Source organism: Zonotrichia albicollis, chromosome 13 (assembly GCF_047830755.1).
Source record: "Zonotrichia albicollis isolate bZonAlb1 chromosome 13, bZonAlb1.hap1, whole genome shotgun sequence".
NCBI classification, from domain to species: domain Eukaryota; kingdom Metazoa; phylum Chordata; class Aves; order Passeriformes; family Passerellidae; genus Zonotrichia; species Zonotrichia albicollis.
Genome location: NC_133831.1, coordinates 3,690,725 through 3,703,728, shown reverse-complemented (window position 1 = coordinate 3,703,728; position 13,004 = coordinate 3,690,725). Strand labels below are relative to the sequence as shown.

At 42.6% G+C, this 13,004-nt stretch overlaps 1 long non-coding RNA gene across 1 annotated transcript in view; it reads left to right on the top strand.

The window, feature by feature from the left end:
- Nucleotides 1-13,004, top strand: part of LOC113460476 (uncharacterized) — a 55,217-nt gene that overhangs the window by 37,055 nt on the left and 5,158 nt on the right. The window contains exon 4 of the long non-coding RNA XR_003382335.2: nt 11,401-11,525. This is a non-coding gene — a long non-coding RNA (uncharacterized LOC113460476). The remainder of the gene's footprint in view (nt 1-11,400; nt 11,526-13,004) is intronic.

Here is a 13,004-nt window from a genome sequence, read left to right as displayed (position 1 = left end):
ATATATAATATATTATATATAGTATATATAGTATACTATACATTATATTATATATTAGTACATACATTATAATATTACATGTATTATAAATATATATTATCCATTACAAATATATATTTCTAATAGATATATTACATATTATATTATATTATATTATATTATATTATATTATATTATATTATATTATATTATATTTTGTTAATTGTAACAATAACTGAAAATCTGGAAGCCCCAGAATTAGGAGCCTATTTATCCAAATTCAGTATATTGTATTTATAAATGGATAAATATCAGTGTACAGAGGGTCAGTGCAGAGAACAGCTTTTGTGGCCTGAATTTAGCAACCACTTCCCTCTGATGATAAATAAGAAAGGTCCCCTTGGTTATGTAAAAAGAAGGGGAAGCATCTCAGTGAATAATCCCTAGGGATTACAGGGTCCCAGAGAGAGTCCAGTATTAGCCACAGCCAATGGCTGCACATCTGGAGCGGGGAGCCCAGAGGCAGCTGGGGGTGGCACTCATTAAAAATAGATCTGCTGGGGAGCTAAGATGATTATTGGTGCTGATTTGCAGGATTAGACACGGGCAGCAGTCTGTCAGGCTATTTCTTCACTTGAGCACACAAAACCTCCTCCAGGGCTGGTGCAAACAGGGGTTCATGGCTGGGGAAGGGAGAATTTGGGAGGAGAGAGGGAGAATTTGGGAGGGGAGAGGGAGAATTTGGGAGGGGAGAGGGAGGACACCTCCCCTCTGTGAGCTAACCCACAGACCTGCAGAGATTTGTGTGGCTGAAGCTCTGGGGATGGGGATGATGAACAGGATCTCCCTGCCTGCTGCTCTGAAGCCTTTGCAGCTGGATTTATATCAGGGAAGCAGGTGCTGCAGGAAGGTAGAAAAATCATAGGGAAAAGCTTCACAAAATCAAGCTTGGTCTCCTAAAATCACTGCTGGCCTTGTCAAGCTGGCATTTTGCAAGTTCCCATGTGAAAGCAATCCTGGTGTCTAGCCTCAAAAAGTGCATATTTTCGCTGTCCCTGAACAGAAATCTGTTCTTTCCCCCCAGTATTTGCTAAGTGCTTTCTTACAAAACAGAACAATCCTGAAAATAAGAATAAAGGGGAATTAGTGTGCAAAAATCTGACTGGGAAACCCTTGCTTGCCTTGTTAATAATTCTTCTTTATTCTTACTTTCAGGATTGTTCTGTTTTGCAAGAAAACACTTAGCAAATATTGTGGGGGAAGAATACATTTCCGTTCAGGGACAAGAAAAATAGGCATTTTTGAGGCTAAACAAGCAGTTTGGATAACCAGAGGTATATGATCCTGACAACCCATTTCCCTTCATTTGCTGAGACGATGATAGAACAAACAATTTAAAATAATAAACACATTATAAGCATTACAACCTGTGCTGCCTGCCAAGGGGGGAAAGTCTCATCCATCAAAGGAATGATTACAGGTAGTTTGCCTAGATCCTGCTAATTCCAATATGCACCACAATTTCCTCCTAACTCCTGGTTTATGTGTTTGTTGATGGTGAAGGAATATTCTGTTGAACCATCTGAGCACTGGGCTTTCAGCTGGCCATTAAGTTAACTGCTGAGAAATTAGAGCTGGACCTCAGAAATGCAGATTCATGGGGGTTATTTGGTAATTCTTTAATCAACTGCTCCTGCTGAATTGCCACATGAATTTTGTTTTACCTGGGGCTGTGTCATCCGTAGTTACTGTTCAGATTAACCTGTCAGGCCAAGTAAATGTACTTTCCTAATTAGATTCTTAATGCTTCCATCTGTGGACAAAATATTCCAAGATCCTTTCCCACCTTGGTTCAGAAACTCTCTCCTGAGAGGGGAATTTCTGAAAAAATCCAAGCCATGCCCAGCAGCCAATTCCCCCATGCAGATGTGGGTGGATTCAGTGGGGATTCACATCTTGGAGCAGAGATAATAAAAGAGAAGCCCATAAACCCAGTTATTGAAGCCCTGACAGGCAGCAGCCAGCGTGTGCTTTGGGGACAATCTCACTCAGTGCTTCCCCTGTAAATAATCACAAGATACAATGGATCTGTGGGAATTAAGTTCTTAGGAGGTGGTGATGTCATGTCCACAGATTCAGGGCACTATTCACTTGCTTTTGGGAAACATTTGATAGTTACATAATATTCCTCAATCCATGTTCTGGATCAGCTTTGTTCCATCAGGCTTTTCCCATTACTTTAATAACTTCTGGCCCCAGCTTCACAAGTTTGTTTGTTTGTTTGTTTGTTTTAATGTGCCACCATATTTAAAAATAAAAAAAAGGCAAAAAAAAAAGAAAAAAAAAAAAACTAAGAAAAAAGCCAGCAACTTCTAATTCGTGGTTGTTGCTCACATGGATATAAATAATAGGGGTTGTTTAACTCAGGGCAGCTTATTTCTTATCTGAGGAAATATTAATGCCCTCCCTGTTATCTAATTCAGCATAATGTAAGGGGATTTAGTGGAGATTAAGAGAGAAAGTGGGAGAAGGATTTATATTCTTTAGGGCCATGCTGGTGCTCCCAGGAGTTTTGGCATCACTTCCATTAGAAGAGGTGATGGCTCTCCTAGGAGTTAAAATAATTGGAAGGAGAGGCGAGGAATGAAAAGTCCTGAGGAAAAAAAGAAGCAATTTCTCGAGTTCCAGACTCCCTGCCCTGCTGCTGGAGGGAAACATCTTTGTTCTCAGACCTGGAGGAAAGGCCAGCACCCCAGCAGCAGTTAATTTTTAACAGCTCTGCTCTTCTGCAGAGATTCACTCCCTCGGGGTGCTCCAGCCTGGCCAGACAGGGACAGAGCACAGTTCTATAATTTAATGTTATCAAATCTCTCCAGTTATGTGAGCAGCTCCTCAGGGAGAGGCTGGAACACCTCCAGGTGATGGATCCAGCACTCCCCAGTCAATGCATTGAGCTTTACAGATATCTATTGGTTTTATACAGGAATAAAACCAATTTTATGGTTTGTGTACAGGTGGGGAGCTATATCAGAAGTCTGCTTCTGTTTGCTCTGAATTATTCAATGTGATTGAATCCCCAAATCTACCAATCAGGGAATGCTCTGTAGCAGAGTGCCTCTTTCTAGTGCCAGCATGAAATACTTGAATAACATTTGCTCCTCAGCCTTGGAGCCCAAAGCATCACCTTCTTTCCTGAAGGTCACATATTTCCACAACAATTTTGGAGAAGTGAGATGAATCTATTCATCACAAACTTATTCTTGATAGGTCCTTCTTAAGCAGGGAAAGGCTTATGCAAAGTCAAGCACTTTTGTGAGGTTTTATGAGATTCCAGCTGATGCCAACAACAGATCCAAGTAAATTTTGGTTGTGTTAAGCAGCCAACAGTGACAGAAGTTTTATTCAGCATCTCAGCTCATGTGTAAAATGCAAGGTTGACTTTTTCCCTGTGGAGGTGACATTGGTAGATAGGCACAATTATACCCTGATGAGGATGAAAATGGGATCCCTCCAGAGCAGTGTGAAGGCACCAGACTATTTATGACATCTGATCTTACAGTTCTGCTGAATGTAATTGCTCCTTTTGGTGCTAACTGAGCAAAGGCAGCTCAGAAACTCAACACTTCCAGGCTGTGTGGTGAAACAAATACCACCTTTCCGCACAAAGGAGGCTTGAAGGGCAGGAACAAGATTAAAATATTAAAATGTGGATTTCAACTAAGGAAAGTTGCATGGACATTTGCTGTTTGAAGCAGGTTGGAGGTAATTCCATCCAGATGATTGGGTTTTACAGCCTGCTCGTTTTTATTGCTCCTTATTCCAAGCAAAAGGAGTAATCCTCTGGGAAAGGAAAGAGAAAAAAAAAATCCTGGATATCATAATACAGCTGTAACCATGCTGTCCAGTCATTTGCATCCACAAATGGAAAGTCTTTGTGAAAGTGAAGGTTGTAGCCATTCTCTGGGCAGCTTAATCCAGCCAGTGATCCCATAATCCAAGTTCCATTTACTGGCTTCCCCTCCTGACTGCTTTGGAGTCAGCATGATTTCTTCCAAATGCTAATGCAAACCAGGGAGCACTTACTCAGGGAAGCAAATGGAAATAAAATCCATATTTGCAGCCATTATTACAGCTCTGGTCTGACTTTGGCTTTATGTCACAGCATTTTGTGGAGCTCAGCTTCCAGCCTTTGTTCTTTTCTGACCTGGAATACTGGAGGAGTTTGAGATGACCAAAAGAATTTTTGTTCAGGAAATCAAAGAAATAACTTCTTGTGGAATTCTCAAATATGGACAAACTTGTTTTGTTTGGGCTTTTTTTTCAAGAAATATGAAAATTACATGCCAGATTTCTGAACTTCTTCTGTTCATCACCTCATGTGCGCAACCTTTTTGTTTGAGCTCCCCTCACGGAGCAATTTTCACTTAGTTTCCTCTTGGTTTGTTTTCCACCTGTTCTGGGGTGATTTATGATTAATTTTCAACTTTCTCTGAAATAATCAGAGATAGTTAATAATGAAATCGATTAATTAAAATGAAATAATTAATCAGGATCCCCTCAAATGTGAAATGGGACCCCTAAACCAGCCCCCCATGTCAGCAGCTGTCCAAACCACCCCCTCACTTCAGCCCTTCCTCACCCCATTCCGTGTGGAGACGCCGAGTTTAATTGTGTTATTCCTGGCAAAGAAGGAGAAAAAAAGCAGAGGAAAACTAGTTCTACCAATCCTATTTGTGAATTATAACTGTACACTCTAATCTAATCATGTTTCTCTTTCCCCAGATGTGGAGAATTTTTAAGAGTGCCTCATTACCGACCACTAATTAAATCTGCTGTGGAAGAAATGTGGGGTGAAATGCTGCCAGGCTGGAGCTGCTGGCAAAGCTCCCACTGACTTCAGTGGCACTCAAGTGTTGCTTTTTGGGCTTTGGTCTAATCAGAAGATGATCATTGTAATTATATATTATCTGGTAACATCTGGGATCTCCAATTAAATCTCTGGCCTCATGGCACTGGGCAAGTAAAGAGGTTTATTTGGGTTTTAGGTCATTCATCATGGGGAAAATCCTGACAAGTGCCTGCCCAGAACCAAAGGATTTTTTTTTTTTTTCCTGGGGGCCCACAGCCCCCTTTGAAGCCAGAGTGTTTCCAGAGTGTGTGTTTGGGCCTGGGAGGATTATCAGCCCCAAACAAGAAGGACCCAGGGGTTGGGGTAGGGGCCAGACATCCTGGGGAAGGCTGGCTGGAGTTCCATGTGGGATGTGGCACCAGAACAACACCCAGAACACAGGAGAGAAGGGCTGGGCTCTGCCTTGAGGGGGCTGAGCTGCCCCAGGCTGTGCTGTGAGCCAGAGATGTGAAAATTCAGAGTATCAGGGTCCTCAGATCAGTGAAATTCACAGCTGGGGCCTGGCTTGGTGGTGACTTTCCTAATTCCCCCCTAAAACTGATTTAAATTCCTCACTGGTTTGTTTTTCCCTTCCCCGTGACACTCCTTGATCTATGTAGTTCAATTAAAAGGCAGCATGAGGGCAGTGTCTACAAGAATTTGTTTATTTCCACATTTTGCCTCCAACAGAAGTTCTCTAAATGTTCTGCTTCTACAGCAACATATTTTCCACTTCTTTTTATTTCCCTCTCCTCCAAGCTGCTAAAACTTTGCTTTAAAGCTGCAGTGTGAGTTAACAAGTGAGTGCCCAAATCCCTGCCTGTTGCTATAAAGTGAATTTCCCATTTGTGACCACTCATCTGATGAGTCAGGCTAACAGAAAGAGGCTCAGATTTGGTTTCCTGAATTCCCTCTTTGCTCAGAGGAGCACTGCAATGAAAGGAGACTTTTCTGGCTGTGTTTTACCTTGTCTCTCAGCAGTGCTTTTGATCTAGATCCCTTCCTGTTTAATCTGTGAAGTTAATTGTGGATGAAAAAGGACAGAATTAGGTCTCTGTCATGGCACCACAGTGTGTTGGATTCCTTGGGGATGCTGCAGATCAGACATCTCCCACCAGCAGGTGGCTGAGAATTAGTAAATAAATCCTTTATTTTCTACAAGCTTTCTGAAGAGCTTTTCCCATGTTTAGTGCACACCGTGATTTTTTTCTGAAAATGCTTTAATATCATGAAGTGCTTGTTTACCTTTCAAAGCAAAACTCTCCTTGCCCTCAGTTTGCTCACCCAGGTGTTTCACAGCTCGCGCCATGGACAGGTGCACTCAGTCAGCAAACACTCTCCATCCTCTTCCTCCTGTTAAAAACCATTTTATGCATGAACACCACAGTGTCTTAGTCCTTGCTTCAACTGGGACAGCTGAATTCTTTAAAAATGCCCAAAACACCCTTAAAAGTCTCAGCAAAGGCATCTCCCAGTGTAATTCCAGCGTGGATCTGAGCCCCAGCCCCGTTCCAGTTTGCAGTGCCATGCTGTGCTTTCAGACCCTCCAGCTCTGGATGTTTCTACTGTGACATTTTCTGCACCATAAAAACGCTCACAGTTTCAAGTTAAATCAACAGTTCTGGCAGAATGGGCACCAGAATTGCAGTCAGATCCTCAATTGCCTTTAAAAGAAGGGAAAATGCTGTGTGACATTTGAGGATGACACTAACAGCATCACTAAAATAAATTAAATGAATGTTATCTCTTTTTCTGAGTGGCTTTTAGAGTCTTTATAATGCTTTTTGGATTGTTACTGCAGACTAGCATTAGCACAGTACCAAACATCTATTTCCATGTACTTCATCTTTTGCAATATTTGATAGTCCTGGAGTAATGGAGGAGCCATTCTTAACTGGAAATGGAAGAAATGGAGCATCAGAAGAGATAGGATGCTATCAAATAAGAAAGCAAACAAGTCCCTGAAATTAGAAAATGTGAGTTTTTTCAGCTTTCAAACAGAACTGATAGTGCCGTGTGGGGTTACAGGAGGTTTACCCACGGCTGTTAAGCTGCAAAGAGCTTGTGTAAATAGATTTAATTTCCAAACAAAATCAGACCTCACTCAAAATGAGCACTTCTCTCTACATTCATCCTCAAATGGCAAATTTCTTCAGAAAGTTTGAGCCCTGACTTCTAAGACTCTACAACTCTGAGATTTACACTTGCATGAGGCAAGCCTGAGTTTGAATTTAAGGCAAGGCTCTGAGTTTAAAGCAGGAATCTCAGAGCAGCTGGGATTCAGGGAATTTGAAGTTTGTTCTGAACTTTGTGTGACTACCTAGGGTACTCTGAAACAAAAGAGAAAACTCTGTGTTTTGACTTTGAGGGGGATTAAAAGCTTGAGGTGACATAAATCACAGATAAGTGTTCTGAGGAGGAGTTTGGCTCTCCAGATGTGTTGTTCTCAGTTTGCAGGGGCAGTTAAAGAATTTCAGTGCCCACCGTTGACTGGAAGGTTCACAAGCCCTTGCCCTGGGCCATTTGTCAGACGTGGCACCATGAAGGTGTCCCAGGGATGGTTCAGGACAGGTTTGTGCCTGTCTGGATGTGCCTTTCAGTGTTCAACAGCAACACCACCAGGAGCTCAGGGCCAGAGTGCCAAGATCCTGTCCCAAACTGCACTGGTTGCTCTCACCCCATGTTATCTTATACAACAACAATTTTCAGCTTTTGGTGAGGCCTCAGAAGACCCTGAATGAAGCCCCAGTGAAGGAGCAATTCCCCCCAAAGCAAAGGAGTCCCCCAGAGGAGCCTGTTTGTGGAATCACTGCATTGCAATTAGCTCTGCACAATCCTTCTGTGAGGAATTACAGGACCTTACTCGCAGCATCTGTCAAAATAATTGCACCTCTCAGTGATTTTTATCCCTCCATTCCTTGTTTTAAATATGTTCATTAATTAATGGCTCAGCTCATTTCAAAGTGGCCCTGAACTGAAATGAGCAGCACATCTTCCTCATTATCCTGGGAGCAAACTGAAACCCTCTCTGTCAGCTCCTGGAGCCCTCTCTGTTCCTCTGCTTGTTCTGATTATGAGACAACACTGTAAAGGGAGAGGAGGTTATTTTGGAGCTGTAGGTGACAGGTGACACCAGAGGGCTGGCACTGCACAGGCTGTCCTAGATTGCAAGATAATGTGTATTCTATTTATCATCTATTAGAGGTGGGGCAGATTATCTCCTGTTCATTGGGCAGTTTTCTTTATCTCTTCCACAACCAATCCTTCCTCCAGGAGATATCTTCTGTTCATGGCCAGTGAGTGTCACTGCATTTAAAAAATAACAAATAAAATAAAAATAAAATAAATAATAAATAAAAAATGGCTGATAAAATTCCATCATCCCATTGGTACATGCCCTGCCCAGGGGGAGGAGCCAAGCATTCCTACCTGGATACAATCTGAGGTTTGGGACACCAGAACAGCCTTTTCCAGTGCATTCCCAGAGGAGCAGCTGCCTTTTCCATTGGATCTTCAGAGGAAAACTCCCCCCTTGTGCAGGATCCCTGCTGCAGCAGAACCACAGCTGGCACTGCAGGAGGGCTGAGCCACCTTGGGATGGGACTGTGCCACCACCCTGACACACAGGGGATCAGCTCCTCTTCTGACTCTGCCAGTGTTGTTCTGTATTACTGCATTTTAATTTTTATTTTTATTTTTATTTTTATTTTCTTCCCTAATAAAGAACTGTTATTCCTGCTCTCATATCTTTGCCTGAGAGCCCCCCCTTAATTTCAAATTTATAACAATTCGGAGGAAGTGGGATTACATTTTCCATTTCAGGGGAGGCTCCTGCCTTCCTTAGCAGACACCTGTCTGTTCAAACCAAGACACTGATGTATCCAGAAATAGGTGTGGATTTCCTTCTGGAGACAGAAGGATGGCACAGGGAGAGTCAGGGAGCCTGGCTGTGCTGCTTTGGGCTGGCACAGAGTTCATCTCCCTCACGTGGCACCAGGCTGTGGTTTGGGTTTGTGCTGGAAGCTGCTGAGAATTCAGGGAGGTTTTGGTTCAGCCAAAGGCCTCTCCTGCTCCTCATGGCACCCTGGCAGGGACACAGCTGAACAAGGGGTTAATTATTCCTTGGTGTAGGGGAGGATGAGGATGGGAGGGTGCACAGCTCTGGCTCCAAGTGTTGGCACACATGGCAGAACCTGAAAATATCACTTTATGTCACGTTTTTCATCCTGTGCTGCTCCTCCAGCATCTCTGCTGAAAGCACTCCCAGGGAAATGCAGATGAGCCAAATTGGAATCATCTGCAAAGGAGCAGGAGCTGAGGGGTGTTTTAATGCAGTGGTTCTAATTGCTCCCCATTTCCTGCCAGGGAAACGTGTAACTAATTAAGTCTATGACATTAATTTAACTCAAACAATAAAATGTGCTCGTGTCATCAGAATTATTTACTAAACACACATTTTCCTGGAGGGAGAAGGGGAGAGTTTGTAAACAAAATGTTAAAATATGTTAAAAAACAAAATGTTGTGTTTATCGCCTTTCTGAATCCCAGGTGAAACTGTTGTCAACACAATGAAGGCATTAATTAATATTTATTTTATAATTTCTATTAATTTTACATTGCTAATTTACTTTTAATTATTAATATATTATTACATTATTTCTTATTAATACATTAACTGTAATTATAATATTATTTATAATTAATATAGGAAATAATACCTGTTTTAAGGTTAAAACTCAGCCTCTGTACCTGATTTCTGTCTGCCTTCCCAGCAGAATCTGTTGTGTCTAATTGGAGATTATCCCAAGTATCCCAACACAGCCCAAATCTGACAGTTCAGCTAAGCACTGGAGTAATGACTTAAATAATGCACCTTGGAAAAGTTAATCCTTAAAAATCCGTTAGACATATCTTGTTTTCCAGGTCAAAGCAGAGCTAAATTTGACCTTTCAGAAGAATTCAGGAATTTGGGGATGGGGGACAAAGGGAGGACTGAGCAGTTGCTCTGTGGCTCATCTCAATGGTGCAAACCAAACTTGCTAATTCTGTGGAAGTGCAACAAAAATTGGATTTTGTTCCACTCCTCCCAGATCTTGTCCCAGCAGATGACAGCCAGGCAGAGAAATAAAATAAAGCACCATATCAAAGAGATATTAAATCCTGCTGCCAACAATTGGCTTCATTTTTCTAGATATTGATTGCTGTCAAGGTCCTGTCTGGGGAAGGCTGCAGAGTCCTGCTTTATGACAGCTCACAGAAACAGGGGATCTTCAAATCCTTGCTCTGGGAACATTTCTATTCTGCCACTTAAATTCTCCCACAAGTTCTGATGTTTTATTCCTTAAATCAAGAGGCCCAGAAAGGCCTCTTGTTTTCTCAAGTTTCTTGAGGCCTTCTCAAAAAAGGCCTCTAGTTTTCTGGGAGAAGGGAGGAGAGGCTGATGGGAGTATCCTGCAGGTCAGGCATTGTCACTCAGGGGCTCACAGAGAGCTCTGGCTGTGCCCCCTCTGTGCCAGGAGCACTGCAGCACAGCACAGACACTCCCAACACACCAGAACCCTCAAAAAAAAATCTTTATTTTCCCTTTTTCTTTTCAACAGCACCCTTGGAGAGTCACACAACTTGAATCCCAAGCCCTTTGAATTGTTGTACACTGTAAATGCCATATGAATGCTGTGAGTGTAAAAGCCATCCCATCCTCTCCAGGCTGGAGTAATTTCTGCCTAACCATTTCCCCCAGAAGGCTCAAAAAATGAATTTTCTCCAAGGAGGTGAAAGAAGTTGGCAGCAAACCACTCAGGCCAGTGGTTGGAGCAATTTTGGGGTTTGTCTGAAGCACTCACAGCTCAGCAACAAAATTCCTGCATTCCCCTCTCCTTTCTCCCAGGGTTTCTTTCCAAATGAGGGGATCTATCAAATACTGAAGCCCCATTCACAGTTTCCATATTTCTGCTCATTTTTCCCCTTCTATTTCCCACACAGAGACTCAGCCAGCCCAGCGTGCAGCGCTGCCTTTGATCTGTGCACCAGAAAATCTGTATCAAGTCAGCTGCACATTTCTAAGCAGATTAAATTTGCCCTTGTGGTTCATCTGAAGCCTGACAGATCTCTCCTTTGTGTGCTTTGAGGTCCAAGATCCCAAACCAGCAAAACCCTACAGCCCATCTGGAAGTTTAAACATACGAGGCCTCCTTCAATGGGAATTATTTAAAGTGCTTAAAACCCCGTGCTGCCAAAATCCTCTGCTTTTCTACCCTGACCAGTGACCTTCACCTGAACATTACTGAAGTGTTCTGGGCTTGTAATTTAGGGTCTTTTTGGAAGAAGGTTTTGGAGACGTGAAAAAAGCCCACAAACTTCATGTGGAGAATGGTGGCCATTTTTGTTTGGGGTGTGATGGAGATGTAGGGCCCAAGGTAGGGCATGAGTTTGAGAGATAAGTCAGTAGTTTTTGAGAAAATTGTAAGAAATGGTGTGGCTGAGTGTCCCCTCTTTGGCTTCACAAGGTTACAGGCTCATTTGCTCTTTCTCAGCCCTCATTTAAAGGAAGGTATGATCCCAAGAATCTGATCTGTGGCAAAGTGCAAGGACCCACAGTCCTCATGTGGAGAATGGAGGCCCTTTTTGTTTGGGGTGTGATGGAGATGTAGGGCCTAAGGTAGGTGATGAGTTTGAGAGATAAGTCAATAGTTTTGGAGGAAATTGTAAGAAATGGTGGGGCTGAGTGTCCCCTCTTTGGCTCCATGAGTTTAGAGGTTCATTTGCTCTTTCTCAGCCCTCATTTAAAGGAAGATGTGCTCCCAAGAGCCTGAGGTGTGGCAAAGTGCAAGGACCTGAGGGGAAAATTTACCAAAGGTTGATATGATGTGGGACTTGTGCTTGCAAAGAAAACAGCCTGCTTTTCCCAGTAGGAACTGGGGAAGGTCCATTTGGGGGTCTGACATCTACCCCAGGCTCCAGGGAGCAGTTTTACCACAAAACCAACTCTGAGAGAAGCAAAAACTCTGAACCAATTCCAGGCTCACCTCCCTTCTCTCAGTAAAAACAGAAATTCAGTGCTCTCACTTCTTCTCAACTGCCAAACAAAGCTGAAAGGTTGTCATGCCTGGGGAAATTGATATATTAGCACTTTTTAATACAAATGCCCTTTTTTGGTGGCTATTCAGCCCAATATATCCTGGGAGCTATTTTTGAGTGCCATGCACAGTGGAAATAGCCCTCTGAGCTCAGAAGCCAAACCCAGAAGGAACAAATCTCCCATGTATTCTTCTGGATGCTGCCCATCCTCCCTCATCAATGGAAATATTCCCATTTTGGTGCAAATCATTTATCTGGTAAATTGCAAATGTCAAGGTGAAATGTAATGAAAGGAGTGGGAACAAGAGGAAACTGTATCCAGTTTTCCTCTCCTTTTGCACCACTCTGTAACCTTTTGGAAATGTGAAAATATTTTCCAAAATATGCTTCTTTGGAATAAACTGCATGTTATTTATGGTTCCTGACAAGATCCTAAGCTACTGATACCCTTGATTTGTGTGTTTAATTTGGGTTTTTTGCAAGAAAAACAGAGAGCAGTCGCTTGTGTGAACCTGAAATCTATTGCAGACATCCCAGTTCTTGACCAAGAAAGTTCAGGGCAATACTTTATCCGAAAAATGAATTGTTCCTTTTAATCTTTTCAATCTGCTAGGTAAAAAAAAATAAAATAAAAAAACCAATTAAATGGAAAATAGCAGACCACTTTTTGATTCAAATAGGACTGAAAGAAATCTAAACTGATGGGGGAAGAATCCTGGCTGGTGCTTTCTGTGGGATCTGCAGCTTGGAAAAGCTGAGGGAGAGAATGTCGGGAGGACATGTCTGATTTAGCTCCTGGGGCTGAGGGGATAAAGGATCTCCCTGCTCACACAAAGTGAGGAATGAGCAGGGATTTTAGATCATTTTGTTGATCCTGATAAAGCCATTTTGGCTGCTTCTGGAAGTGACTGGGTGGGACAGCCCAGTGGGTAACACTGACACAGAGCCTTCAACATCCAGCCCAGCCTGATGCTCCCAAAACAGGGGCAATAACATCCTCATCCTCATCCTTCTTCTCATCCTCCTCCTTCTTCTCATCTTCATACTCCTCATCCTTCTC